General features: G+C 32.7%; 1 pseudogene; it reads left to right on the top strand.

Annotated features, from left to right (window-relative positions):
• Window positions 1–2,188: 2,188 nt before the first annotated feature.
• Window positions 2,189–4,504, top strand: LOC149287371 (protocadherin alpha-6 pseudogene; annotated as a pseudogene).
• Window positions 4,505–4,838: the final 334 nt, after the last annotated feature.

Below are 4,838 nucleotides of genomic sequence, written 5' to 3'. Positions count from 1 at the left end.
CACCAAAATTGGACAAAAAAATTCAATAACAATATTAATATATATATGATTGTTAACAGCAATCCTATCGTGCCCAGGCACACATGGCTGCTTGCTGCTGAGGAGATACAATGTACTGCCTACAGATTAGTTGTAATGTAACAGTTGCTCCTCTCTATCTAACCTGCTGCCCTTGCAACAATAAAAAATGGAAAATAATGACACATGGACACAAATTTAAAACAAAAGAAGGACCCATGATTCTTGTGGACTACAACTCTGATGCTGATGAGAGTCATGTGAGATGTAGTTGAAATTTATCATCTATAGTTTTTTTTAGAATGATTATTGAAATATCCTTTTCATGGATGCCTAAACTGCATTGTATTGTATACTGTCACCTATATGGACCGCTTATGCAATCTACATTTATGTACAGCCACATCTATTGGACACATTTACTAAGGGAGCAGGAGCTCATATCTATTTTCTGCCAAATTTACTATTTTGTTGGCATTTTTGTGAAATAAGATATGTTTTTTAATTTGTTATTTGATGCACAATTTACCCTAAGCAATGAATGTATGTATTTTAGGATGTCACCCAAATGTAACTATAAAAAAAATATGAACTTGTGAAAATATGATTATTTTATTAAAATGTAAAATATAATTTTATATAGACCATGAAGAAACATATTCATACGATACACTCAGATAAGCAATTGCATTATACTTAAAAAAATAAATTGATCTACATGGAAAGGCTGAGTCAGATCATTATTCTAGTGTCACGTCCTTATCATACTCACATTTCTGAAAAGATTCAAGCAAGCAATGTATAAAATCTTACAGTTTTCACACTTTGCTTCATGGCAAAAGAAAAAAATATTTTGTTGGATAAATACACCTGCATTAAACGAAATTATAAATTAAATGCTCAATAAATGTGAACATAGAGGATATAGGATTTATAATTCAGAATATATGTTAAAAAGTTTTTGAAATGCCTTCAATCTGTTACAGTGTAATGTTTACACATTTATGTCTTTATATACAAAATCTGTTATATATTTAAAGTGATTTAAAGTAATATTTGTTAATTCTGTATTGTAAGAGATAAGATTGTCCCCCCATCTTTTAACACATGGAGTTACAAAGCTTTTTTTTTTTTTTTTTTTTAAAAAGAACACAAGATCTGAATAGAAAACACCAACACCTAGCTGGTATATATTTACAATCTTCAAATGCACAAGGTTACATTTTTCCATATTGCTAGGAAACTGATATTTAATGAGACATTTTCACATTTTGTTGAAATCTCTTTACACATACAATATAACCTGCACAAAATAAACAAAGAAAGTTGCCGTTGACTTGAAGATCATTAAAAAGTAAAAACAAGATAACCCAGGATATAATAATTTTATCTAACTGCATTTAATGCAATGCCCTTTAATGCAATACACTGCATTCGTTCAATTGGTGTAAACTTGTATAAGAACAAATACTTTGTAATGAACATATGTGTAAAGTCATTTTTAATTTTTTCATTCTTTTATCATTGTTAAAGGTGAGTTAGGAAATAATAAAAACGATCCTGATGTTCATATTTATTAAGCAGTATAACAGTGGACAGTATCAAAGATGTGTGTCTTAAAATTCATATGTTTAAACTGTATGTTATAGCTATTTTTGCATTCAACTGTATGCCACTAAGTATCTCATTTTCTTTTCGTGTAAATTATAAAATGTGACAAAAATATCATGTAGAATGTTTTGACCATTTTATTTGTAGAATTATGATTTTATCAACTAATTGCATGTACGAGTAAATAAAATACATTCAAAATTAAGTAGACATATTTAGAACACAGAAGAAAACATTTTGAATTTTGTTTAAACTAAATTCATTTTTTCTTAAAATACTTTCAACAAATCTACTAAATAAATAGCTTAAAAATTGGTATGTTCTTGTAGTTCTACATCTTGTCACTTGGTGTCACCCTTGCATAACTTTTTACATGAAGATTTCTGTGCTACCATTAGCATAACACCTCTTTATCTCTGGTAGGTTTTAGGTACTGGGGTGTTTTTTTAAAGAGTGAATAATATTTTTAAATCTTCATGATCAATGAGCTATGGGTTTTTGCCTGCAAAACACATTTTTTCCCTTTAGAATCAGATTATATGTTGTCTTCATGATGCAAATGGCTACTGAGATTGCACTGAGTCAGCTCCATTATATGGTGCTGGAAGAATCTAAACATGGAACCTTTGTTGGGAGAATTGCACAGGATCTTGGACTGCAGATCAGTGACATTAATTCCAGAAGACTAAGGATTGTTTCTAAGGATGGAACAGACTATTTCCAGGTAAATCTACAAAATGGGATATTATTTGTTAATAAGATAATAGACAGAGAAGAGCTTTGCCCAGAGATCAGTGTTTGTATCATGCAGCTAGAAATCATAGTAGATAAACCTTTGCAAATTCACCATGTTGATGTAGAGATTGAAGATATAAATGATAATGTTCCAATTTTTTCATCAAGTGAATTCAAACTATACATATCAGAGATGAAGCTTCCAGGATCCTACTTCCCACTAGAAGGGGCTGTAGATACTGATGTTGGAACAAACTCTATTACAAACTATGAATTGAGTGTAAATGATTATTTTGCATTAGATGTCCAAACATATACACAGAAAAGCAAATCTGTCCAACTTGTTATAAAGAAACAGCTTGACAGAGAACAAATGCCAATTTATAATCTAACTCTTACTGCATCTGATGGTGGTAAACCAAAACTGAGTGGCACAACTCAACTCCTAATTACAGTGCAAGATGTTAATGATAATGCCCCGGTGTTTGACCAGTTATTTTACATAGTTAGCTTGTCAGAAAATGCTCTCAAGGGAACGGTTGTCACCAAACTTAATGCGACTGATTTAGATGAAGGGGGAAATAGTGAAATAGTTTATTTATTCAATAAACTAGTTCCAGAACAAATAACATCAGTCTTTAATATAGAGCAAAACACAGGAATTATTAGAGTAGTTGGGGAGGTAGATTTTGAGAGGAAAAACATGTATGAAATTGAGGTTGACGCAGTTGATAAAGGCCATAGTGCAATGACTGGGCACTGCAAGGTTCTAGTTAATATTGTAGATGTAAATGACAATCCTCCCGAGCTAATGGTGACGTCACTCAATGTCCCAGTTTCTGAGGATTCATTACTGGGAGCTGTAGTTGCAGTTATAAGCGTTCATGATAAAGATGCAGGACTGAATGGAAAGGTGAACTGTCATATTTCTAAAAATGTCCCCTTTAAAATAACATCAACACTGAGAGAGTACTTCTCATTAGTAGTGGATGGACCATTGGATCGGGAATACATTTCAGAATATACTATTGAAATAACAGCTACAGACGAAGGATCCCCATCTTTTTCAGTGACAAAATTAATTAAAGTAGAAATAAGTGATGTAAATGACAACAATCCAACTTTTTTCAAAAGTTCTGACACCATCTCTATAATAGAAAATAATCCTCCAGGTTCTCATCTATACACTGCTTCAGCTTATGATTCCGATATCTACCAGAACTCATTCATCACATATTCCCTTATTGACAGCACAACCAATGGAGTTCCTGTATCTTCTTACATCTCTGTAAATCCTGATAATGGGAAGATTTTTGCTTTGGTGTCATTTGATCATGAACAGGTGACGCATTTTCAATGTCTCATAAGAGCAACAGATACTGGGCTATCCCCACTGAGCAGCATTCTGACTTTGTATATTTTCATTGAAGATATCAATGACAATGCCCCAGCTCTTATCACTCAGTTTTTCAGTAGTGAAAATACAATAACAGAGATGGTTCCAAAATCTGCCACAGTGGGCCATTTGGTGGCAAAAATTAAAGCAGTTGATGCAGACTCTGGCTACAATGCATGGCTTTCTTATGGGTTTAAAGATCCTGCACAAAGGATCCCATTTGGTGTTGGAGGTCACAATGGAGAAATCACTGTCCTTCGTCCCTTCATGGAATCAGATGCTAAAGAACACAAACTGTCCATTATAGTGAAGGATCATGGAGTCCCAGAGATGTCCACAATGGTGACTTTAACTATCTTACTGTTGGAATCTGGGCAAGAATTACCAGTAGAAAGACTGAATCATAATCGAAAAGAAGACGAATTTTCAGATACCAATACTTATCTGATTATATCTATTTGCTTGATCTCCACTGTTTTTCTTATAACGCTCATTGTGTATACTGTTATAAGGTGGCATAAGTATACAGAGGAAATTAATGAGTTGAAACAACATAATTTTTGTCCAAGCATAGCAGGAAGCTGGACCTACTCTCAACAGCGTCAGTATAAATTTTGTCTGAGTGGAGCTTCCCCCAAAAATGATTTGATACTTTTTACTCCAAACTATCTACAGCCATCAATGGATGATGCAATTTCTAATACTGGCAGTATGGCATCAGACTCTACAGGAAAGGTGAGATAAAAAAAATATTTTTTATTCATGTTTTAGGATCTATGAATTGAGAAAAATATGGTTTAATTGCAGATGCTTGCAAAAGAAAAAAAAAATCTATCATCATCCAAACAATGCATGCTGAACTTGTGTGTGGATATTTAATACATGGCAAAACCTGTTAGGAAGTTCAAAATGATTAAGTTCATGAATACAAATGCACTCTTATAGTTTTACTTTATTTATACAAAAAAGGATGGTCAAGTGGGACATTGGCTGCATAGTAGAAATAAGATAAATGTATTTTCTGAAAGCTAATCACTTTAATATGCGTTTTGGTAATTCATAACTATAGATTTCTCAT

Source organism: Sceloporus occidentalis, unplaced genomic scaffold, assembly GCF_023333645.1.
Source record: "Sceloporus occidentalis isolate IW3139 unplaced genomic scaffold, rSceOcc1.0.p SCAF_62, whole genome shotgun sequence".
In the NCBI taxonomy this organism is placed as follows: domain Eukaryota; kingdom Metazoa; phylum Chordata; class Lepidosauria; order Squamata; family Phrynosomatidae; genus Sceloporus; species Sceloporus occidentalis.
The sequence above is the reverse complement of the archived record's forward strand: the minus strand, read 5'-3'. Positions and strand labels throughout refer to the sequence as shown.